Below are 26,524 nucleotides of genomic sequence, written 5' to 3' on the forward strand. Positions count from 1 at the left end.
CTGTTCCCTGCCTGGCGTGGGATTTCCCCGTTTCTCAGCAATACAGGGTCAGCTTAGCTGTCCTGAGTCTCTGTGTCCTGAAAGCCTCTTTCCTCATCGCTTGTCAAGCCACACCTGCCTTTTCTTCTCCTCTTCCAACCCCAGACTTTCTCTCTCTTTTTTTGTGATGCTGTTACACTTTAAGTCTTCACTAGGACTCGATGCTGAAGCAAAGGTGGTCAAAGGAGGTAAGGAAAGGATATATTCATTCAATTATAGGGACTCTCTAAACCAACAACAAAACAAAAGGAATACTTATCACTGTAGTTCTCCTGCAATTTTGGCATGGCAAAAGTGGTTCTCTTCTCTCAGTCAGAGATAGATTTTTCACAGCTTTAACACTGTGAAAATGTCCTTTTCATGTCCTAATATGTCCTTTAGGATATGTGATTGCACAAAATGTGCTGGTACTTTTCTGCTGGAAAGACTGTGCTCTGTGCAACAGTTTTTGCTCTGACTCAAGTTCACAGCCCTCAGGAAGCTCTAAGTGGAAGGAAGGCATATTTCCACATGAAGGAAAAGGAAATAAGCATAACAGAGAACTGAGAGAACTCAGTTCTTCCTTCAAGGACAGTGCTTAAGTACTTTGATGTGGTACCAGAATTTCTTCTTCATGACGGAGGACATATCAGCCAAGTCCCTTAGTAACTTACCAAGTGTCCTTCCTAATCAGGTTTTCCACCACGCATAATTATTTACTGTACCTATCTTTTACACCCCTATTCTGTGAGCGAGATATTCTGTTGCAGAACTTTCTATTTAATGCTGGACTGCCCCGGCTCATGAGTGAACCTTCTCTCCTTACCTCTGAAATGCCTCTGTTGTGTTTGTTGCACATTTCCTTGTCCCACTGATTTCTTTGTATGGACAAGCTGAGGCACCAAGGGTAACCTGTGACTTAAGACACTGCAAGGAGACGGTGGCAGATGAAGAAGTGAAGATTACACAAGTCTTGTCTCCAACACCAAATCAATGAGAATATACACACAGGTCTTGTCTCCAACGCTAAATCAATGAGAATATACACTGTGTCTCATGCCACAAAAAGGTGATGGTGAGAGACATGAGCTGCTACCATAAAAAGAACAATTTAGGGTGTGTATATGTTATAAACAAAAATTCAGTTGATTTTTTTCTGTGAGAAAAAAAGTTACCACTACTGCTGGGCTGCTGCCTGTGTTATGGTAATTACAGGTCGTTGTCGTTAATGGTTGTTTTTGTATTAGTAAAAGCCCTGGCTAGGGTGAGGTAATGGCCCTTCTCCGAGACAGTAATGGGTGGGGACCTTCCCGAACAGTGAGGAGAAGAGACCTGGAGGGGGGGGTTATGCAAAGTGACTCCAAGGACCAGAATGCTTTGTGGGACCCCGACTCTAAACGCACGGAGAAAACCCCAAAAACAACGACCAAATAAGAGTTGAGAGACTGGAGTGATGTCTGGACGTGAGGAGCCGAGTGCTGAGCCTGCAGAGGTGTGGAACACCTTTGGAGTCCCTCTCGCCCTGACCACAGGAGTCGTCCCCGGCGGTGAGATCGGGCCGACTTGGCTGCGGCGACTAAGATCTGACGGGGACATGCCCCTTTAGAAGTTTTCGCGAGTACTGGATTCCCCCAGCTCTGCTCCTAGTGGACGGAGCTGCGCTTATTCTCCTTTTCTGTGTCGCCCTGGGGGACACGATGGGGACTGCAGCCCCGCCGAGCTGCCCAATCCTGAGGTTCTCGCTTTTAATAAAGGCATTAAAAAGGAGAAGAATTCTCCTGGCCCTGTTTATTTCATGTATATATATATCCTGACTTTCGGAATGTTTTCTTTCCGCATGTCGGAGATGTAAGTGTGATTCTAGCTCACGTATCCAGGCTGTGATGTGTCAAATATAAGAGGAAGCTGCAACAGTCTGATGTTGAAATGACAGTGAATGTGTGGGAAAATTGTGGGAACTCAGACCTCACTGCTGAGATTCCATTTACTCTGTGTACACACCATGCCCTTCATTATACCCATTTTTATATTAATTTTATCTCTTTTTTTTCCAGCCTGTGATACAGGTTATTGACCTTTGAGACAGAGCAGAGATCCGTTCTGAATTAGGTGAAGTGTCTAAGAGAGGTGAAAAGTCTGTGAGGCCAAAGCTGAAGGAAAAGTCAGATGCCGGAGACAGCAAGACGACAGAGAAGGAAAAACAGAAATGACCACAAGGTCAGTTTGCCCCCGACCTAAGAATTCCTTTGATAAAGGAGAACTGGCGATAAATGTCACGCGGAATGAATATGTATGAACCTATTGTGAAGCTGTATGCGTATGCATTTGGAAGGGGGGATAAAAGGAGACCTGAGATCTTCAGGGGCACGCATGCCTTTTGAGGAGAATTTTCTCCGTATGCGTCCGGCGCCCGTAAATAAACATACCGGGCTTTACAACTTTTATAAAGTTGTGAGGTTTCTTCTTTTCTCCGGAAAACACCTTCAGCATTCGTACAGACTGATAACAAAGGATAAGTAAAGTACAGATACAAATAATTAATCAGTACCACCTATGCCCATTGCCCAATTGTTTATTTTGCAAAACATCTTATTCTGTAACATGACAGGTATGGTTTCTTTTGCTTTGAAAGTAAAGTGCTCTAGTGTTTAGTGCTCTGAAGCTTTAAATTCTCATTTAAATGCTTGTCTCCTGAAGGCCACACTCTTTACCCCTTGATGCAGAGACTTTGTCCTCTTTCACCAGCTGCTTCATTTTTCTCTTTTCTTTTGATCCTTTTAGCTGGAACTTTCAATCTTCAGTCTATGGAAGAACAAAATTCTGGCATTAAACATAAAATCATATTCCACCTTCATTTCTGAATAGTGCTTATTTGATTCAAATAACTTTATTTGAAACAAGGAAGAGAAAAAATATGATACTTCAGATAAATATTACTGAGATCAAAGGAGCAAAATAAAATAAGCCTGTATTTGCTACAAACCCTGAATTTTACTTGTTTAAAATTTTCACTGCAAGGGTTTTCCTTTGTGATCTCAGGCCAATCATCTCATTTGTGCTGTGATAGGACAGGATGCCTTTCTTTCTCCTGGTATCTTCTATTCTTCTGATGATTTTGGACGAAAATAGGCAGAGAGAAATTAGAGAGAAAGGGAAAGGATGATGTCAGCTGTTGTGCTGTGACTGTGTTAACTTCATTGACTTAGGAAATCCTGTTTAAAGATTATTCTGGCTCATCCTGAACACACAGATAACTCCTTGCAGAGGTGTAAAAGTTCAATCTATCCCACCAGTGTTAGAAAGACAGAACATATTGGCATCTCAGTAAACCCTTACATTAGAATTTTAAATAGAATTTAGGTAGTTTGTTATCTGAAGTCCTGGTTAAAAATCTTTAAATACTCTCAGCCTTAATTTCCCTAAAATATTAATGGAATTTAGAAAGCCTAACCTGTAAAAGAGGTTCTGTCATGCACCTGAAGAGGTACCTGAGTATCTTCAAGAAACTGGGACCACATCTCTCTTTGGTAAATAATTCCTGAACATGTGACCTGTGACTCTTCCCCTCATCAGGGGCACATTTTCTGGGCACAACAGATCCTGGATGCTTTCCCACAAAACTGGGAAATGGTAATGGAAAACTGGGTAATGGAAATTACCCAAAACTGGCTAATGGGAAAGGAATTGGCCTTAAAGACACTGCAACAACAAATATGACACTCTGAGGGAAATCAGTCCCTATTTACAGCGTGCCATGTTTGCTGTAATTCACTATAAAACATTGATCTTTCTTTGTGTAAATATTATCCCACAGAATATTAACAGCATATCCAGCCTTGCTTCCTGCTGTTGTCTTGTTGATTCACATTTCATTGGTTCCTTGCCTTTCTCTTCCTTGTCTCCCTCCTCTGGTGGCAAGTTTGGATTTCTGCTTCCTAAATGGGCTGGATGCATTGGAGCCTGACTCTCTGCTATGCTATGTCATCCAGCCAGCTTTCCCAAACTCTGCATTCCTTCTCTCCTGGTTCCCACTGCCCTTCTGCCTCCTTCTGCCAGATGCTGCCTCATTCTGGGCCTGACTTGAGGATATTCTGTCTGATTTGCATCCCACAGCTGCTATTTGATCTCAGTTCTGCTCTTTTCCCCTTCCTCCCCCTGCTAGTTTTGATCTAGTTCCAGAGTTTCATTATCTAATTCATTTGTTCTGGTAGACCTTTAATTTCTTCATCTTTTATTAGGCCTAATGGGAATTGTTTTCTCGCTTTGGAGCTTAGTGATGGCTTCTTTTCCCATTTAATATGTCCAGGCTGCCAGGCACTTGTACCAGACTGCATCTCAGCCTCCAGCAGGCCATGGTTGTTATCTGGCTTTTCCCAGCAGTTGTTTGGCTCAGAACCAAGAATGCAGGAGTGCACAAAATGCTTGTGTGGTGTCTGCCCCTGACAATGGGCCACAATTACCAGCTCACTTCAGAGATTGTCACCCTCAAAACTCTGCCTTTCTCTCCATATGGCTGGACACAGTTCATTTGTGAGGTTTGGCTAGGAGACAGGCCAGAGAGGTTACACCTCCTGCAGCAAAAAAAAAAAAGCAAACCCTCAGCTGCCTTTTTGCCAAGTTCCAATCTCAGGAATCCAAAGAGCCATCGTGGTTGTGACTTAAAGATGGCAAACCCTGAGAGCAGCTGAGGACATGTAGAGGCACAGGGGCTTGGTTTCCAACCCTCTTGTGTCCCAGTTAAATGTGTGTTTTTTTCTCTTAATAAGCCTCACCTAGGGCTCCTAGGTACTGGTGTAACACAGGTGTAATATACAAGGAATTGTAATGAGTAACTTCTGCTTGAAGGAAAAGGATGGTGACTACACACTTGAAAAAGGTGCATTTTGAGTTTCATATTACCCAAAGGAGATGTAATTATTTAGGTGTCTTGGAGTTCTTCAGAAATAGTGTGGTCTACTAAGAATAGTAGGCCAATAATAATTAGGTGTAAGTATTGGTTGGACACATGACAGGAGAAAGCAGGAGTGGGACAAGGCAAGAAGGACACACTAATCACATGAATGATGTGTTTTTTAATTTTACCCCATATAAATGCTATGGATTTATCTAAAGGTTAATTATGTGCGCTTGGAGCTTTTGGAAAAAATGAGACCCTTTAAAAATTTTTTTTCCCAGAGAAATGCAGGGAATATGGAGATTTCAAGCTTCTTTACAAATCAGTCTTACATTGATGTCTTGCGGGTGTTGAGTGCTGCCCACACTTGGGTAGCAAGGCCACTGTATGGAGACCTCAGAGCAGCCTTCTGGTATCTGAAGGGGCCTCCAAGGAAGCTGGAGGCTTCCATCAGGAACTGTAGTGACAGGACAAGGGGGAATGGCTTCACACTGACAGAGAGCAGGTTTACATGGGATATTGGAAAGAAATTGTTCCCTTTGAGGTGGTGAGGCCCTGGCACAGGTTGCCCAGAGCAGCTGTTTCTGCCTCATCCCTGGCAGTGTTCCAGGCCAGGCTGGATGGGGCTCTGAGCAACCTGGGCTAGTGGACGAATTTCTTCCCAATATCCAATCTAAACCTCCTCTCTGTCAGTGTGAAGCCATTTTACCTTGTTCTGTCACTTCAGGCCCTTGTCAAGAGCCTCTGTCCATCTTTCCTGTGGGCTCCCTTCAGGGAGTGCCACAATGAGGTCACCCCAAAGCCTTCCCTTCTCCAGGCTGAACAATCCCAATTCTCTCAGCCTTTCCTCACAGCAGAGGTGTTTCATCCCTCCAGTAAACTTTGTGTTTTATTCTGTGATTTTGGAAAGCAATATTGCTGGTTTTAGCCGGGGTAGGGTTAATCTTATTCCCAGTGGCTGGAATGGGGCTGTGGTTTGGATTTGTGCTGAAAACAGAGGGGATAATACAGAAATGTTTTTGTTATTGCTGGGCAGGGATTGCGCAGAGCCAAGGCCTTTTCTTCTTTTCCTACTGTCAGGCTGGTGAAGGAAGTTGGGGATGCTTGGGGATTTGGTAGGAGACACAGCCAGGACAGGTGACTCCAGCTGACCAAAGGACATTTCTGACCAGCTGACATCATGCTCAGTATATAAAAGGGAGGGAGAAGGAGGAAGGTGGAAATGTTTGGGGTGACGGCTTTTTGTCTTCCCAAATGTGTGTGATGGACGCCTGCCCTCCTGGAGGTGGTTGAACATCTGCCTGCTCATGGGGAGTGGTGAAAGAATTCCTTGTGTTAGTTTATTTGTGCACACAGCTTTTGCTCTTCCTGTCAAACTGTCTTTGTCTCAACCCATTAATTTTCTCACTTCTACCTTTCTGATCCTCTTCCAGATTCCTGTGGTGAAAGGGTGAGTAAGTGGCTGCTGGGTGGGGTTAAACCAGAACAGGAAAAGGGATAAGGGACCTTGACATGCCAAGGGCAGATCTGAAATAAGGCTTTGCGCTCGGTGGAAAGAAACAACTTTTCCTCATTCAAATAGTTGCATTCTGTTATAGGTTTGTCAGAATAGTTAAACAAAACCCATAATTTTTGTGTTTGGAAATCTTTTGTTGTCCCTCATTTTTTTATTTGAAGGGGAGGAGGAAGGACTTCAGTGTCCAGGCTCTGGCTGTGTAGAGGAACAGGTTGTGGGAATATGTGCACACTCAGTTCAGCCAGGTATCTCCATTCTTATATAAGGATATAGGTACATGGAACAACCAAGATACCCATCAAGGCCTCACAAGTCCTTTATATTGTCAGTAACAGTATTTTAAACCAAAACATTTTTCATTCTTAGCAAAGAAAAAAAAATCTTTAAATCACAGTTCCAGTGAAAACCTTTCCCCAAGTTATCACAATTTAGTTGTGTTTACTTGGTACAACCTAACCTTTCCTAGCAAAATTTAGATATCTGGAGCAAAACAAATCATTCTCATAGAGTATTGATGAAAGGAAATCAATTAATTTTAAACAATCTGTAGCAACGAATTCTCTGGACAGGGCCTGTGCAGTCCTGATCCTTACTCACAGGATTAAGTGTTTTGTTACAGTGAAGTGTCAATGTTGAGGCCTGAGAGGAACAATCTGTGCTTGGTTTGATAACTATTGGCTTTCCTTTTGTTTTTCTCTGTGTGATTTGACATATCAGACTTCCAGCTCCTCAAATCCATTTCCCTCTCTAAAGGACTCTTGTGTTCAGCACCCTATGGAGAATTTTCACTTTCAGGAGATGCATGTCTCTAGCCATTAAAATAATTTAGACCCTCAGGATATCTCCAGCTTTTTTTCAAGCCTCCCAAGTGCTCTTCCATTCTTTGGCTCAAGTCTTGCAGGTCCTCCTGAGTATTTCCCAGTTTCGTATTCAGCTTTGGTTCTTGGCTCCAGGTATGGTAGTGGATTGGCTCACAGAACTGAGGAAGGTGGCACAGCTTTATCTTGTACAAAAGAGTTCTTAATTTGTAGCTTTGTTGTCTGGAATGATTTAAAAGGATAATTAATTCAGCCAAAGGTCTTGAACACAGTTATAGCCACATTTGTATTAAACAAAGAAACTCTCCCTTACAAAAAATGAACTTTGTGTGTTTTGTAGTCCTATTTACTTCTCAAATGAACTTTCTCCTTCTCATAATCTTATTCAGAGGGTGAAACAATCCTACTTAATACATTCTACACTTCCCTTGTTCTGTCAAATTGAACAGGATTTGCGCTGAAATTCCCTGGAAGTTTTCAGAAAAGCTGCTTTGAGCTCTGCTGGTGACAAGTCTCAGCAAGGCTGATGGGTGATGGTAGCTCAGAACAGCTCTGTAGGTACTTGAGACTGTTCTTGGAGAGTGAAAAAGCTTTGAACCCAGCCTCTCTTGTTCTGCTGATGTTATCCTAGAAGCCCAAGACAACTCAAAATGGTGAAAAACATCTCTGAAAGTAACTATTACTTTTTCAATTACCTCCTAATCTATAAAATCATTGAAAATCAAACAAATGTATCACAAAGTTCAGATATTCTAATCAATAATTTGAGCAGATAACAGTCACAATTGCAATTGCCTGAAAATCAATCAATTGGGAAACTGGGGAGATCTGTCCCTTAGCAAAGACATCAAATGAATATAATCATGTCAATAATTATGTAATGAAATCAACGGGGCATGAAGACAGATCTGTAAAACACTAATCTCTAGAGAAGACACTTTTTCATTTAATGCTAAACCCTTGACAGGAACATTTTCAGCAAAATGATTGATTGAATTAATTAAACATTCTTAACATCAAACCCAAACTTGTTTACCAAGGGTACTTGAAGCAAATTTAGACTTCTGGGTCTTTATGCATCGAATATATGGTTGATGTGACCTCTCTCAATTTACTTGCTTTTTGATCCTGTACTATTTAGGTGACTTCACTTCCTCCTGCAGAGTACAGCATGGTCTTTGCCAGATCTTTTCCCTGCTAGATGCCTGGCAATTTTGAAAGCAGGAATTGCATAGCTTATAAGTTTAGGAAATGGTGACAGATGTCTTTTTCATAAGAGCTTGTCTGTGTGTGCTCAGACACATGCTTAGAGCTTCAAAAATGGCAGAGAGAACGGTAACAGGGGATAGTCCAGCCTGTAGAAAAACAGGAAAAAAGACACAAATGGTTCCTTAAACTCAGAGGAAAGATTAATTCCTTGAGTTGCAGTCTTTGGATGTTTTGGGGGCAGGCAGTCCTCAGACATCACCTGTTCATGACTCACCTTGATGGCATTATTTGCAGTGCCCAGGCTGGTTGAGTCACTGCTTCATCTTCTCTTCCCAAGTTCAAAAGCAGGAATCACTCTTTGTCACTGGCACAGTGGCCTGGAAAAAGGAGCACCATCTTCTGCCTTCAGCTGAAGGCAGCTGAGCCTTCAAGGCAGTGATTGTGACTTCTGCTGCCCTGCAGCCCCTCAGCCCAAGGTGTGCCCAGTGAGCCAGGAGGTGCTGATCCCTACAGCTCTCTCCCTTTGTTGTTCTGCTTGTCCTCCTCATGGGCCAGCTGGGAAAACCTCACTGAGCCTGGCAGCTGCTTTTTAACATCCCTCTCACAGCCACAAGCCAAGCAGGCTCTGAAAATAAACAAGGAGTGGGATAAACAGGAGGTGAATTTGCGGAAGCTGCCTCAGCCCCCAGCTGAGGCACCACTTGACACCAGCACAGTCATTTTCCTTCACCCACATTTTCAAATTTAAGGGGCTTGGCATGTTCTGGATTGTGGCTGATTGTCCAGTCAATGATTGTTGCTCCTTATCCGTGCTTCTACATCTCCATACATTTTTAATACACACTTGTTACTCCTAAAATAGACACAGATGTGTTTTGGGAGCTGTCACAACCCCTGTTTTACCAGGCAATGAATCAGAGAATTAATCACTTGCAGCTTTTGGCAGTACAGGGATTTAGAGTCACTCCTATCAATTTACTAACCAAGAAGCAAAGTGCTAGCCACATAAAGTTCACACAAGGTAAAGGAGAGTAAACCATAAGTGAACACGTGGTCTGACTCCTCTGTAAATTGTGAGTTTGATGGTATGTTAAGTAAACGCACCTCAGTTACTGATTTTTTTTTTTGCATAAGCAGAGTACAAATTGTAAAATGTTATTTAAAATATTACTGTATTCATAATAGACTCTGACTGTAACAAACCACAAACCAGTGTGTTAAATGAAATGCTGCAAGGATGAATCAGTACAAGAAAGAAAAAAAAATGTGTGGATTTTTGGATGCAGGACATACAGGACTCACCTTTTGAAACATTATGGCTTTTTAGGTTGGCTGAGATTTCCTTTTCTGAATTGCTAGTCAATCCAGAAGGACATTTCCTAATATTTATTACTTCAGTCCCCACATTTTTAGCCCTATTTAGAATGTAAATTAGTTCTCACTACAGCAAGTTATTTTACATTACCAACATTACTTTTGTTAACAGCTGAATGCAAAACCCTTTTAAGTTCTTGAGCTTTTCTCACATTAAGAATAAGACATTGATTTGCTTCATCTGGTACAAAATAATTCCTTCCATCTCTACCCATGTCATGGCTCAGTGATGCTGGGATCATCCATCACAGGAAGAAAGGAGCATTTCCTTCACAGGCATCTCCAATCACTTTTCACTCTTTAAAGATCCTCCCCTGATACTACAAAGTACCATGCCAAGGCCCCACTGTTGTGGTTGTTTCAAACTTTTTTTCTGAAATTACTAAATTGATTTTATGTGAATAATATCACCTTATTAGTCAGAACAGTATCTTTTACATTGATGTTTCCAGCTAAGGGCTCAGTTAAAGGGCATTTCACCTGCTGATCCAGCAGCCTGGATAGAAATGGGATTAAGGTGTGAAAGAGGAATTGCAAAGAGGGAGATGCTCAAGGAAGGCGTTCAGCCATCCTGTTTAATGCACTATTGAAGGCCATGAAATCCCAGCAGGCTGCAAGTGGATGGAATTGGCCTCTGCCTTTCTGCAGCTTCATGGTGAAGGCAGGCTGTGCTCTGTATTGAATTTGACATCTTGAATTGTCCCCTGTGGTTGGCAGGGGTGGCTGAGCCATAGAGGGCACACTCTACTCCCTTTTCCCAAGGATCCAAGATGTGCTTCTTTCCGTCCTCCCCCACCTTTGACTGCCTTCAGAGCTGATTTAGCAGCTGCTGCCCTGGGTGTGCCCCAGTGGGATTGGGCTGTCCCTGCGCTGATCCATTTCCTTCCTAAGGTGGAGATGGGGTGCTGAGCTCCATGAAAGGTAAAGGCCTGTCTGGCCTAGAGGGCACGGCTGCCAGCCCTGTGTGTCCTTTCCCTGGTGCCCCCATCACCACCCCCACTCAGCTTTTCACGGCCACTGCAGGCATCTCCATTACTCATCTGAAGTCTGGGAAAGAAGGCAGTAAACAAAATTTGATCAGGAGGTATGGGATGAACACCTACTTTCCCAAATGCATTGTTACAATACACAGGAGGCGGTGGGAAAAAATAGATGGGACAGAAATGCCTGTGAAAATTATGTTTCCTTTTTCGGTCTGCTCCAAGGAGATGTGAATACCCTGGTGTGGTGCTTGATCACAGAGTTTAGCACAATCTTTTTAAGCTCTGTCTCCTAACAGCCTGGCCTTTTTCATATCAAAGATTGTGATAGATGAATATATGCAATTATTGACTCTCACAATTAACAGACAAATACTATGGATATAGGTTAAGAAAAGTTTTATAGATGTTTTACCCCTTGTGTTGTTATCAAGGGACAGCCAGGGCTTAGACATTTGGGAGGGTCGCCTTGTCACTATGGGGACGTCTGACCTTCAGTCAGGATTTGAGGAAGTAAACTCCACCATTGGACAGCAAAGCAGGAGTTGATGGACAGAACTTTGGGAGGGGCAAAAGGGTTAAAAGGCAAAACCTCCTTTGTGTGGGCCAGCACATGGTGGGGAAAATCCTTTGCTCCCAGCACCGTAACATTTTCTCTATTCAGTCTTCTGTCATATTTTTGATAAGGTTTAATAAACCTTTCTAAATTTATGAAAAGTGAGTAGCCATTTTTCACAAAGATATAACCATTTAACAGTCTGCCTCTTATCCTGAGCATGAGAGTGCAGGTACATTTGTAGCCATGGCTGAAGACATTTTACCATTGAATGACCACAAACTGTTCCTGCTAATACCATATTTTTACTCTTAACATTTTACAACAGTATGGACATAAGTTGAATCCCAGGCGCTCACGGCCCATCTGCAAAGTTAGCACTATACAAATCAAGTTTTCCTACAGAGAATGCAAGGACTGCTAAGCCACAGCTCCATGGGACACTTGTTTTCTGAGCTTCACAGAAAAGTGTTCAAGTCTACCTAAAGATGCTTGAGATGTGGGATTTAGTGCAAAAGATGGCCACATCCCTTCTCTGGCCTGCCTTTCAAAGCTAAAAGGAGTCACACGCCATGTATCATGCTTTGTCTCATTTCTCTCTTCCTCCATTTCAAGGAGTTGTTACTTAGCAGAGAGAACAATTTCTAGCTTGGCACAATTTTTGTGTTCTCTCTCAGCTTTACCCATCCTTTGCTTCTTCTTTGAGCCCCAGCAGAACAGGCCCATGTGTTTGGACATGGGGTGTAGCACAGTGTGCTCTGCTCTGTGTCACTTGGCACTTTTATCCAGCTCTCAGAGGTGCTGAAAGTGCTGTAAGCACATGAGGTACCCCACTGACCTCAATTGTGCTTGTTTCCTGTTTCAAGACTGCTTTTTATTGCCAAGTAGTGCAAAAAAAAACCCCACATTAGAATAAATGAGATGTAGGTCATAGATTTATGTATACAATACCACAGCTAACAAAATTAATATACCACATAAATTAATAAATAAATTAATGAATTAATCTAAAAATACCATTTTAGTTCTCCTGGTGGAGGATTATGTGCAGATGAGGCCCAACAATATGCTCTTTATGACAAATAGGCACTTCTTTTTCTACCTGTAAATTTACAGCACTTTGGACCTGGTCTGCGTGATGCTGATTTAAACTGGACTGGTGAAACAAGGTCAATATCCATGTGATTAAATGAATGCATCTCATGCTGCTCCAGTTTAATGGAATTTGTTTTATTTTATCTTGAGTTAATTAATCTGAGGTCACACCTTCAAAGGGCTGAAGTAAAGCTTTGTTTGTTTGTTATTGTTGGTTTGGTTTTTCGGAATTTTTTTGAGATTTTTCTGTGAACATTTCACAATGTTTCACAGTGTTTTGTGATGCTGTTGCCCCTTTTGTGAAGGATCTCCCCACCATATGCATTGATCAGAATCCACTTGTTCTTCTCAGGCACTCCAGAGAAATTCTGCCTCTTTGTGTGCATAGGGGAGTGGAAGCACTGAAAGTTACCCTGAAGCATGTGAGAAATGCTCCCACATGCCATTTCCTAGACACTGCTGTGAAGGCAGGGACTTGGCCAGGGCACTGCTAACAAATAACAAAGGTCAGTGACATCTTGACACAGTGCAGCTGCTTCCTACTCAAATGTGAGTCCAAGATTTTGCTGTATCAGTTTTTAAAGTGATTTAATTGGTATCTGCAGTTTCCTGGCTAGACAATGCCTCACTCATAAATCCAAACAAATATGGCAAAAGTGGGGAATGACAGTGTCTCACTGATAAACTCTGCTTTTTTTCAGACGTTGTGTGCTTGAATTGCAGTAAAAGAAATGTTAGATATATAAAGGGGGAAAATAAGAGCACAATCTCCCTCCTGCCCCAAACTCCAAAAAAAGAAATCTTCTTCCAATGTATATTTCAGCAAGTAAGCCCTGAAATGCTTTCTGGATGATTTAGGTGAAATAATGTCCTTGGGAACACTCGCTTCTCTGGTGAGACATTTCACTGATGCCAGGGTTCACTTTGTGCTTTGGAAAGTCTGTCTGAAAACTGATTGTGTGTTTTCCCCGTGTTCTAAAACCACTTTTAGTGCTCCTGTGAGAAATAACACTAAGAAATGCTTTTCCAATGCTCCAGGATAAAGGGGCATCAAAGTATCAAAGTGACTGACTGTTCATAGTTGGTATTTTTTGTTTTCCATCCTTTTAATTCACAGTGTAATTCTTTATGTAGAGAAATCACTAAAGACTTTTAACATACTTAGTCTTAACACAAGGTGCTCATGTTCAACAAAATGCTAGAGGCATGGAAGGGACACAGATTTTTCTTTAACCCAGATTCTGATCATGCACTTAAATGCCTCATGTGACCATGGCTGTGTTTTATAAGTGGAGCTTCTTATGGAGGGTGAGGTGAAAGGTAGAAGCCCAGCAATGCTATTGCTGGATGTAAAGAGCTCAGTGCTTTGCAAGGAGGACAGGGGTTAAATCAATCTCCTTTCCTCTCTGGAGTTGGAGGGGTAAAAGGATCTTCCCACGAGACCCCCGGAAAAGCTCTGAGATGGGCTCCGGTATGTGTAGCCCCAAGGACCACAGAAGCCCAGTGATGACACAATTTAAAGATGCCGAAGTGTGGACACATTCAATTATACTCACTTCTGTGACTGCCAATTAAGATATAGACATAATTAATAAATTGGAATTAACTTGTCAGGGAAAGCATATTTGAAGCCTTGTTGCAATCATGGAGATATTTAAAGTGTCTTCTCCTTCTGCTTAGTTGTGTGTGAACAAAATTCCATGTTGCACCTTAAAGGAAGAACTCTGTGTTTGGTCATTCTTGTTTTTTCTCAAGTAAATATTTGCCATTTATTTGTTTGTAGTCTTTTAGCTATTTCTAGAACAGGCTGTATGCTATAATTTTATATGAAAAGCAGGGTTGAAGATCCATAGGGGGCCAGAGAAACTCCTCTTGGGGCTGAGAACAGCCAAGGAAATCTAAATAAGCTCTCAGAGGTCACTGTGCAGTCCAAGGGTGAAAAGGAACACAATCCTTGGCCTGCCTGCCAGTCCAACACTTTTTTGCCACTCTCACCTTGCACTGAGGGGGTGGAAGTGAATGGGGCAGGCATGGGGGTGGTGCCTGGGTTCCAAATCCAGGCAAAGTAAGGGAAGAGCATGGTTTTCTCCAGGATACACAAGTTCACAAATATTAGGGCCGGTGGAGTCACAAGGCTGGCTTTGTTGATTTAATACTATTCAGCTGTTCCCTGTTTCCATGTAACCCTACACCTTTCCTAGCAAAACTATTTATTATCCTGTATTAATAATAGGAGTATTTTTTTCAAAGTCACCTACCACGACCTGCCCTCACATCAAGGTCTCAGGCTCTCTCATGGGATTCTGGGAAGGAATTGTTTTATCTTGCCCAAAGATTTCAAGGTTTATGAGGTAGCGCAAAACTCAATGTTTCTGCTCCTAAACTAGAGCTCCCATTTGGCTGTAAAAGCTTCGCAGTACAAAATGTTCTTTGTAATTGGCCCAGTGATTCTCAATTCAAGTTGCTTGGTCCCATTACAGCAAGGGAGTAGCATCTCTTACCAGAAAAGAAACCACTGAGCTTGGACAGACAAAGCTAGTCAGAAAATTCAGGTCCCTCTGTGATGGCTATGACAGGACATTGAATTATGTGCCTCTGTTATCTCATTAGTTCCCAGTTCACCTTTAAAAAAAATCATTTTCTTCTGGGATTTACTAAAAGACTCTAAAGCTTTTTTTTTTTTTTTTTTTTTTTTGCCTGTATGTATGTGCTGATTTTCTTCAGAGTAAGGACTCCGTGGGCTAAAACACAGCAGTCAGATTATTCTTTACAGGTTCAATTCAAGTAAATTATTCCCTATTCCCAGAATTCAACAGCATTTTGATTTAAGTACATTTTTGGTTATGTAAAATATCTGTTATGATTAAAGTTATGGATTAAGAGATTTTCCTCTTTGGCTTGTTCAGCTAGGCATTCCTTATTTGAAACTAGAGTTTGACATCTCTAGCTAGGAGCATTTTCTAATTAAAGAAAATATTCTTCTGAGATCAAGCATGCATTAGTTGACTTCAAAATAAAATTTAAAAATAAACAACCAAACAAAACAAACAAAAAATCCCAAACATGTTTGTCTCACAGTATATTAAGAGGATGTATTTTATTTAGGAAAAATGCATTAAGTGCTTCAGGAAAGAAAATGTTTATTTCTGGTTTTGAACTGGATGTATTATTCAGATCTGATATGCACATTTATTTACCATGATTTACCATTCTAGTGAAGCTGTACTCTCAGGAAAACAGGTTAGAAGGATAATCTACGTTCAGAAAAAAAAAAACTATTAGCTAATTTATCTTGTGTAATGTGAAATCTGTTTGAGAAAATCCTTTTTGACTTCTTAAAGATTGATTTCTTTTCCATGAGCAATTTTTAAGAAGAAACAATCTCTTCTGATAGAAAGCAGGTTAGCTCCATATTATTACAACCGACAAAAAAATCCACCACAAAAAAAGCAAAAAAAGCAAAAACAAATTCCAAAACAATTGGGTTTTTACTCATGATCCCAGTAAAACCATTGCTGAACTGAGTGAGGTGCTCTAAGATATCAAATCATCCTGAGTCTAATCTGAGCTTCACCAAAAATCACTCAGGTGACCTTGTGGGTTTTCTATAATTTCCAAAACCAGCCATCTAAAATGGCAGGCACCTAAATCTGTAGCCTCAGTTGTGCCTCTTTGGGAAGGTTAGAAGTAGGGGGGTGCATTTGTGGCTTGGAAGGGTGTCTAATGCCCAGTATCAACAAATATATTTTCATCTATTTTAAGGATCATCACACTTGAAACAAACCAAGCAGCTGAAACATCACAGTTCATTGGTTGCTTCAACTGCCTGAATATACACAACGTTGTTCTGTGCAGTTTCACATGACCTGACACTATTTTTATCCTCATTTCACTAATAGGTTACAAAGGCACTTAATACTTCTCTCATTAAAGCTCCTCTTGCTGCTGTTGCCATGGGGCTGTGTGCTCTGAACCCACCCACAGTCCTTCACCTCTCAGCCCTTATGGCCACAAACAGGGAAAGAGGTTCCACCTCCTCCTGGAGGTCCTTTGCCCCTTGCCTTCCTCCCACCTCGATGGCTCTTTGTGCAAGGTCAGTCTGACAGGGTATATCCATTATCTGTAACATCCCTGTAATTCAGATTTTGGAGTTTTACAGCTGAGAGCACACAGCTAGCACAATGCATTTCTTTTCTGCACTCCTGAAAAAGTGGAATGTCACTTTTGTTGGGCTGGCTGCTCATGCAGATTTCTGAGGCTGATGGACTTTGAGATGTGTGAGGGTGTTTTTGTACAAATCATAGAATCACAGAATGGTTTGGGTGGAAAGGGACCTTAAAAACCACCCACTTCCAATACCCTGCCATGGGCAGGGACACCTTCCGCTAGCCCAGGCTAATCTGAGCCCAATTCAACCTGACCAGGAACATTTTCAGGGATGGGGCAACCACAGCTTCTCTGGGCAACCTGTGCTCTCACCTCTGAAGCATGGGCTGCTGCTTTGTAGTTAAATTCTCTGCCCCTGGTCCATTTACATGCAATTACTTTGAGAAAAACCAGATGTGGATACCTGATACGAGGCCTACTTTTCATAGCTTTGTTGTAAAAATTGTTGGAAGTTTGCAATATTGCCATGAGATGGGGGAAATGGTGCTGAACCCAGCATGTCCGGCCTCTAAAAGTCTTTGTAACTGGTGCTGACTCATTGGATTACTCAGTATTAGCATGTGGAAACCTAGTGGTGCACTTGCTTGTGCAGGATCCACCAATTAATATTTACATAGGAACTATCCATGACATTAAAAATACCCCTTGACAAGTCTGTCCTTGTTGTGAACAGAGAGCTGTTCTTCAGAGGAGTGACCTCAGGAGGAATTTTCAGCAACTGCTGCATCAAAAGGGGATTTTCTTTCTACTTATCATTCTCAGAGGCTCCAAGCCATGGTGCATCAATAATAACTCATGTTTGTGTAATGTGATGCCACAAACCACAAAAATTTCAAGAAGTAACTTGTTCAAGTAATCAGGGAAACCAAAAGCAGTGGAAAAAATGTGCTTTTCCACCTCATGAGAAAAAGAGACAAATGGTGATCAGTGCTAAGTACAAATCTATTTCTTTTAAGGGAAAGGTAAGTTTCAACTTCCCATTGCGCTCCCTGTAAAAACCAATTGCCAACTTAATAATGGGGACCTTCTGTTTGTTCCACCTGTGAAAATTCAATTTCTATGTCTCCTGTGATGAGAGGGAAATACTATGCCTGCCATTTAATTTGTTTCTTATTTATTCCTGTTAGCAAAATAAAGGATTGGCAGGCAGTTTGTGTGGGAAGCCAGATGGAATAAGGGAGCAAAGTGGGTGGCCACAACTTTAATAAGATGTGTCCTCTTTACAGATTATTCCTGTCATGTTATCCCTGGCCAGACAACCACTTGCTGGTAAGAGCAGCCAGAGTGACAAAAGGGCTGCTCCTGAAAAGCTCTTTTTTTTTCCTGCTAAGTACTTAGCACTAGTACTACTTTCCTAAAAGTACTTTCAAGTACTTTTTTCCTGCTAGGAAAGGAAACTTGGCAAGTTAGCTCTGGAAGTAGAGACTGGAGTTGGGCACAAGTTTTCCAACCCCTGGTACTTCAAAGGACCTGATAAATCATGGGATAATTACAGAAGCATCAAAGGAAAGGCAGAAGATGTTGCATGGTGATGTCCAGGGACTATTGTGTTGTCAAATAATAAGGAAATAAAGAAATAATTTTCCATACCTTACTGAGAGAGGCCAAAAATGCTAATTAGTTGCTAGATTTTTGCAAGGCTCTTGCTGTTTTCTTGATGTGTCAAAGTTTTCTATTTTCAAAAGTAGTAGTGTACTCATTACCTTTAATGTTATTTAATGTCATTAACCAGCTTTCAAGATTCTGAAGATTTCACGTTTCAAGTCTTCACATTTGGAAAAGATGCAAATTGAGATCTGAACAGATTTTTTTACCAATACTGGCACACTTCATAAAGGCAATGTTAAAAAATAAGATAAAATAAAATTTAACCAGTAATTTACATAAATATGATTTAGGTTATCGAATGAAGTCACTGATTTAAAGGGTCTTGATTTAAATAAATTGGATTCCAGTATTGTTATTAAAAAAATGTTGTGCAGCAGCATGCAGTGACAGCCCATACATTGCAACTGTGTTGAGATATTGTATGAATCATGCATTTTACATATGTCAATATATATATTATCCATATATTAGTACACAGAGACAATGACTGAAGAGGTAACATGGAAAGGTTAATTATACTATCTCAAATGGTTGGCCTTGTTAAAATGAACACTAAGTTCCAGGCTGATCAAAGTTATATACCTGAGTATTATTCATCTGCTTCCAGCTATGAATGGTGATATAATTGAACATTTTATCAGTACCTGATAAAGGCTCTGTCACCTAAAGCCTCTTTGTTTTAACACTTTACAGTGGATGTCATAATAAACATCTTCTCTATTTTTGTTTGCTTTAAAAGGAAAGCCAAGCAACTCCTAGTCTGGGTTCATCACTGTGCAGAATGATCCTTTGTTTTCAGGGCCATAGTAAATGGGAATACATGGGCCTCCTGAAGGCAATTCCTCAACAAAAGTGGAAAAGAAAAGCATATTTTTGGGAACAGATTCACTGGTTTGCCCGACTCACTTGATACTCTGCTGCATAGACTGAATACAAATTTGTTGTTGTAAGAAGAGATTTTCTGCCTTTGTTTGTGGCTAACTCCAAGTGCACCTTTTGTGCTTCTCCAGTGGTTTGGTTAGGAATGAGATCTAATATTTCTTCTCCCTGACACAAACACCCAGTGCTTTCCGCACAGCCTTTGAAGTACGATGAGGATTTCACTGATGCCTATCACTACACAACTGATTCACCATCTGGATTTGCCCACTGCATTCATTTTCTGTGCCTCATTGTATCTAGCAGCAAGAATTAGCTGGGACCTTTTAGGAAGCTTTATCCAGTTAAAACACAAGATATATTATGTAGTTTAAAATATAGAACAGAATTAACTGACAGGGATTTTGCAATCTCAGAATCCAAGACAAGATTTTCCTGATAAAGGAAGACAATAGCAGCTAACATATATGTGTACAATAGAAAACTTTTCCAACAAGGTTCCTATTGTTAAGAGCTCCTCTTCAGACCATAGCCCTGCTTATCTTTCCAGCAGCAGCCTATTTCACTGACATTTCACAAGCTGAGCCAGGTAAATGTATATGGGGCTGGGTTCCATATTTCATTGGCCTTTAATCTAAACTCGCTTGTATTCAGAGCCCTTTAGTCCATTCTGGCTTTTATCTTGCTGGTTGCCTTTGTTAATGGGTTATTTCCATTTTCTCTTTCAACCTAATGATTTTGACTAGGAATAAAGAAGTGTTTCCAGCTCGGACTTCAGGACTGCAGGACCAGCTGTTTGCCTTGTTGCATCTGGTGTGAACTGGGGTGCAGTTAAAAGAATGAGTCAGTTTATATCCACTTTATTTGAGAAAGGTTTAAAAGCTTTTCAAGTTGCAGTTTTATACTGGTTGCTTTTAACATCAGTCAAAGAAACTTGTGCTATAACTGGCTTTTGTTTCCATGCCCATGATACTGGATATTAGGTCTGAAGACTTAGCACAGCTATCTCATCAGTGCTGTGCAATGGGACACTCATATCTCTCATATAAAATTGATTTCCTTGTTGTGTTTTGCTTCAGGAATGACCTTGGCCTGAAAATGTGGAGAGGTTTTAGAAAACAATAATATTTTCACTGCCTGAAATTACCCTTAAGTAAAACGTAGAGTGTATATCTCTCTCTATATATAAATTCCTCTGAATACAGCAAAAAAGAAAAAGAATAAAGCAGTTTCCTAGTGCTGTGGAATTTTCCAAAGGAGATTTTGTTCTTCATATATTCAAAAACTATGCAAATGTCAGCCTTCTTAGAAAATGAACTGGAAATTAAAGGGGTTTTGACCCAAGAGATACCTGTGAAACAGTATGCAGAACAAGGGAACACTTTAAAGTGTTTCCACATTTGCCTGCGTGATACTTGGAGTTTTTTTAAAGTGACACATTAGAATAAAAGTGATTTAGTTCACCTGAAGTCAAATAGTATATACTTTACTTAATTTGGAGTCTACAAAAAATGAAAAGTAACTTCATGTCAGATATGTACAGAATTTACTGCAGAAAAATCCATATTATAAAAGGATTGTTTGACTCAATTCTATCAAACTTTTTCAAAATTCTGGGTGTTTTCCAAATGAGTCAGAGCTGTTTTGAAAATAACTTCTTTTAATATAGATTTTTTGAGTAAGATTTTATTTGTAATAGGCATTTTTGAAAAGATAATGTTCTTGCTTTCATACAAATCAGGACTTCCTGCACAAAAAAATATAAGTTTACAAAAGTCCAGGTGTTAGGGGAAAGAGCAGGAGATAGGACTGATTTAAAACCTTTTCAGAGAGTTATGGAACACAAATCATAGCCACAACCCAGAGACAAATGCCTAATCTTCCTCATGGATCTCCCTTTATCCCTCTTCTCCTTCTTTTTGATTTAAGTAAGGTTGGGGTGCCTGAAGGGAACCAACAAGGAAGATGGAGAGGGATTTTTTTACAAGGGCCTGGAGTGACAGGACAAGGGCTTCACACTGACAGAGAGGAGGCTTATATGGGATATTAAGGAAAAATTGTTCCCTTTGAGGGTGGTGAGGCCCTGGCACAGGTTGCCCAGAGCAGCTGTGGCTGCCCCATCCCTGGAAGTGTTCCTGGCCAGGTTAGAAGGGACTCTGAGCAACCTGGGATAGTGGAAGGTGTCTCTGCAGGGGGGACAGGCAGGGGGTTGAAATGAAACCCATGGTAGGGGGTTGAAATGAAACTGTTTTTAAGGTTCCTTCCAACCCAAACACTTCTGTGATTCTGTGATTTATGTAAATGGTGGATGCCAAAGGGCCCCAGGTATTGTTTGGGAGCCTGTGTGGGTGATGTAGGATCTATTTCTCATTATCTGATTAGGCTGTTGGGCAGTTCTTATTACTACTTAATCCAAAACAGAGTGAAGAAAATCTTTTGGGGTCGGTCTGGAGGAAACCTGATCCCTGAATGCTTGTTGTCATGCCCATCCCTTTTGACGCTCAGCCCTGCTCTCTTCCTTGGAAGCCCTAAAATTCCTGCTGAGGCAAGGCTTGTACAGGCCCTTGGAAAACCCCAGAATCTCCAGGTATGGGCCACCCAGTGCTTTGGTGGTGAATTCATCAGTGTGAGCCCCCGGGCACGCTCAGGCAATGGGACGGTGCTCTAAGCCAATCCAGAAAAAAGTTGCTGCTCTGCTGCTGGCCAGTGGGAGGGGACAACTGAGAAGGCATCTGAGCAGGCTGTGCCTGAAAGCTTTCTAAATCAGGGCTGAGCAGAGGGGTGGTGACCGCACGGTGTGGAATCTACCATCCCACACATGTTGCAGAGTAGGGTAATGAATGCACCCATTGACAGGGCAGTGTGGTTTGATTCAAGCAGCAGGGATGGGGCTGGAGTGCCCCAGCTGCTCTGTGGAGCAGCGCAGGGGAGCCCAGCTGCAGAAGCAAGGGGGAGGAAGTTACTCACACCCTCAGAATCAGAAGGCTAGCATCAGAAACCGTGGACCACTCCTGTGCTTTTTGGGGGTTTGAGTTACTCTTGCAGACCAGAGTGTGGCAGCCCCCAGAAATGACACGTATGGGTAGCATGGGGCAGCTTATGGGTACCAGGGAGTGGTTGAAAATTAAACTTGGGGATTCCCAGTGGGACCTGGTGGCTGATTATCACCAGGAGAACCCTGCTCTCTGTCACAGCCATTTAGAAAAAAAAAAAAAAAACAACTAAGAAGACTCCAGGAAGACTAAAATGTTTTTGGAAAATTGTTTTAAAAGCAAGACCTTTTTCTTTAATTAAAGGTGATGAAAATTCAAACACAACAGTGCTGCTGAGTCTCGGACTGGAGCAAAGTCAAGAAATCTGATCAAGTCCCTGTTAAAGCCCTGTGGGGGCATGTCCAGCTCTTGCAAACCCCTCAGCTCCCTGAAGAAAGACGTGTAAGCATACATTTTTAGACAGTTGTGAAAGAACCACCTCCATTCACTCAGGGCTTGGGTCACATTCAAGCTGAGACCCTCTTTGCCCAGTCCTACTGTCCTGGCAGTGAAACTCTCCTGCCTATTTTTAAATTCTTTCATGTTGCCAAATTGAGAGTTGTGAGAAGGAGGGTCAAGCCTGGATCAGTTTACACAGATAGAATTCTAGAGATTTTGTCTGTCTTTTGTGGCAAGGACAGCGTTATCCCAATCACTTCTACAGGTTTCACCACGGTGGCCTTTCCTTTACAAATAAGGCTCTTTGCAGCATTCTTTTCCAGGTGTTAAAGCAGAAATAAAAGATACAAAAGAAAGCCTATTGACACATACACGAGCTCTTTCCCACTGCATACTGGAAAGTTAAGGCTTTTTGTTTTGTGTGCTGTCACTAAGTCAAACATTTGCATGCTGTTAGATAATTAACTGTACTGATCAACAGGAAAATCCAGGTTTTGTGTTGTTTTGGATTAAAAATTTCCCTGGTGTGATTTGACAGTGGAAAACAATTGTCTTGGTGGAAAACACAGCTAAATGCTAGGAAAGAATTTATTAACCTGGAGTGACATGGCTTTTGAGGCAATGGATTATTTATTTTCACCTAGTGATTCACTAGGTGAAATGAAAATCATAAAATCAGAGTGGTGTGGGATGGAAGGGATGTTAAAAAACATCCAGTTCCAACCCCCTGCTACAGGCAGTGACACCTTCCACTATCCCAGGTTGCTCAGAGTCCCATCCAGCCTGGCCTTGGACACTGCTAGGGATGGGGCAGCCACAGCTGCTCTGGGCAACCTGTGCCAGGGCTTCACCACCCTAACAGGGAAGAATTTCTTCTATAATTTCCTCTACTTCTTTGACCTTCCCTGGTGAACCACTTTTAAAATGATGGGTTAGGTTTTAAAACCTCTTCATGCTTAGAAAGGAATTAAACTGAATTCCTTACTTCCTGGAAGAAAGCCCTTTGCTACATCGGAGGTGACACTGGCAAAGCTGGTGGATACATGGCTGGACTAAACAAATTCTTACTTTTAAGAACATAGTAACATATGTTGGGAAATAATTAATGCTATAAAAGAATGTATTTTATAAAGATTGTGAAATCCAAACGAGTCTCTGACCACAAGCAGCCCAAAGGCAGACATCTACTTGAATTCTGAGGTTCCTGGAGGTGGCAGGAGAACAATTCACAGTTAGCTTATGAATAGACGTGCCTAGCGTGATGATCACCGCTATCCTGAGTAATCGGAAGACCCCTAAGAACCATCTTCGCCCTGTGGATAACATCGATCAAGATAGGTGAAGTCGCCAGAAAGATACATCTGAATACGCGACTTCCCCAGACTCGATCGCTAACTATTGACCAGGAAGTGGCAATTGTCCAGCTCTGCACAGTGAAAGAACCAACTATGCAGAGTTACAAAAGAAACTGGGACTCCTCTGCCTCGGGCATAATAAACTGTATAAAACATCCCTGCTAGAAGCAGCTCTCGTGAACGGGGAAGGGTCCGATGTGATAGAGGTCGGATCCAGGTTCACCCAGCGCTGATCCCAGGCTTGACGCTGTCTCTTTGGCTGTGGTGGTTTTGAGGACCGTATTTTGGTAGCAGAAAAAGATAAAATCTTTTTGCGTTTTTGATAATTTGGCTTTTGATTGATCATTTATAACAACATCAACTTTACATCCACACTATCAATTCTCTTGTGCATGAGGCCCATCTACCTGCCAGATGATTTTTGAGTTCTCATGGCAATGTTTTGTGCAGTTCCACTTGTAGCCAACTAGTCACACATGTACATGCTACCTTTCTGCCAAGAAGAAGGAGAAGGGTCTTCAGGACCCGGCTTCTCAGGTTTCCAAACCACTTCAGACTATTAACTCTGAGGACTTATGAAAAAAAAAAAAAAAAAAAAAAAACCAAAAAAAAAAAAACCCCCACAAAAAAACCCCCCAAAACCCCAAAAATAGCTCCAGCATCAACACAAATTCTCTCTTTGTGATGAATGTTGGATTATTTTTGTATGCATTCTTGGCAAATATGACAACCTGCAGCCCTGGGAGACCATGCTACTGAGTAGATTTTTGAAAGTAGCAGCTCTTTCAGCAGAGTCTCTGCCAAGATAATAACAACAAACAATGAGCTGCTTGTTGTCAGAACCCTGAGGAGGCAGAAGGAAAAGTGTCTTGGAAGCAGATGAACTTTAGGTTCTGCTTTGAGTAGACGAAGAGGGTGCTGAAAGATTGTCAGTAGATACAGAGATAAACTGGAGAAAACAACTAATTTTGGAAGCCCAGTGGAGATTTGGGTCATTGTAAAGTTAGGCAAAGTATGTGTTGGGAATGCAATGAAATGTGTGCTTGTTTGCATGTGTATGACAGTAAGACAGTTTTGGGCAGCTGGCTTCCAGGTCTGACTGCAGGTAAATGTGGAGTGACACCCCAGTGGGCAGGGCTCATGTTGTGGAAGCTGAATGCTGAACAAGATTCTATCACTTTGCTCAGTACAAGGGGTAGTAAATAGCTTTTGGAACCAAGGTGCCACTGTAAACAGCTATCACTGCTGTCAGAAAGAGCCACTCCTTTCCCTGGAGACAACATTGGTTTAAGTTTTGTGTGTGCCCCAGGGGAGAAACAGGGTTAGTTGCTTTCCTTTCAGAAAAGGATTTTGGCGTTTATCCAGAAGGAAAACTTGGCTGAAGCCTGAGTCAAACCACAAAACAGAGGAAAAGATTTCCAGTGGTCCATTTTTTCCCTTCTGGGTAGGTGTTGATTGTCTGATGTCTTTGGTCAATGTGCTGGTTGTTCTGGGAACTATTCTGAGATCAGTCATCAACCAGTGGTTCTGCCATTTAATGGCTTCAGGATGGGAACAGCAAAGAAATAAAGAAAAAAAATTTGGACAAAAATATTGGACAACTGCAGTGGCTGGCTCCTTATTTTGATCCATCCTGAAGTACTAAACCAGTGCAGGATCATCACTGGATCTTGGTCTGGTGTCACTCCTTTGGTTTCAGTGAGCTCTTCTGCTTCAAGTAGATGTGTCTTAGTATGGGATCAGGTCTCAGCTACGAGATACCTGCAATTTATTTTTCCAATGTCAAAATTTTATCATAGGTAACTCTTGGAATAGGAACATAAGCCTGAATCTGGAAGTTGGTGTGATTTGAAGGCTTTCATTATCTTACTTATTAAGTCCTGGGTCTGCCCCAATACCTGATATTGTCACTATGTATCCCAAGTTCCAGCAAATAGTGCCTTTGTACCAGAGCCATTTGGCTCAAATGAGTAAAATTTACTGAGAATGTGTACACAGCATAGAAGGGGAGTATTTATTCAACATGTGAAAGTGCATAATGGGTATGAACCTCAAATATTGAAAACAGTCCAGAAGACAGAAGGCACAATTTGATAAATTCTTGGAGTATGGCATTTAAAAGCTCCTAATTTACAGCTTTTTGCATTTGGTAACTTAAAAGTAGAGACTACAGGGAAAATCCCATCTCACTGCAGCTATTTCAGAGGGGGCAAAATGTTACTTCTTTGTGCATAAAGCTGGTCTTGTCTATGAATGTGAATGGAACTGATAAATTGCTTTATTTGCCCCCTCTATGCCTTTGCAATAATTACTCACATTTGTTGCCTGAGTTCTGGATGGTTTCTAAGAAAGTTGCTGGCTTTTAATGGAAGATTTTTCCTACAAAACACAGAAACAATTTATAACACATGGTTCAGAACATGAATTCACCAGTTTCCTCGGGAATCTGTGGATTAGGAATTGGGAGAGGTAGGTGTAAATTTGGTGAACACTGAGTAGATGTGTGACGAAGAGTGAAGATATAGCAGGAGAAACATAGCAGGCACGATAAGGAAAAGACTGCAGGCAAATGATGAAGTTCGAAGTAGCTGGGAAATAAGAAAGAGACCTAAAGGCAACAAGTG

At 41.5% G+C, this 26,524-nt stretch overlaps 1 protein-coding gene across 2 annotated transcripts in view; it reads left to right on the forward strand.

Moving 5' to 3' along the window:
• KCNA5 (potassium voltage-gated channel subfamily A member 5) overlaps positions 1 to 26,524 on the forward strand; it is a 173,195-nt gene that overhangs the window by 80,457 nt on the left and 66,214 nt on the right. Inside the window, exon 2 of one of the 2 annotated variants that reach the window (XM_058021906.1) lies at positions 2,073 to 2,273. The exons of the other annotated variant lie outside the window; for it this stretch is intronic. The gene's annotated coding sequence lies outside the window, so the exon portion shown is untranslated. Of the gene's footprint in view, positions 1 to 2,072; positions 2,274 to 26,524 lie in introns of those variants that run through there. 2 annotated transcript variants of the gene reach the window in all.

This window comes from Melospiza georgiana, chromosome 4 (genome assembly GCF_028018845.1).
Source record: "Melospiza georgiana isolate bMelGeo1 chromosome 4, bMelGeo1.pri, whole genome shotgun sequence".
In the NCBI taxonomy this organism is placed as follows: Eukaryota; Metazoa; Chordata; class Aves; order Passeriformes; family Passerellidae; genus Melospiza; species Melospiza georgiana.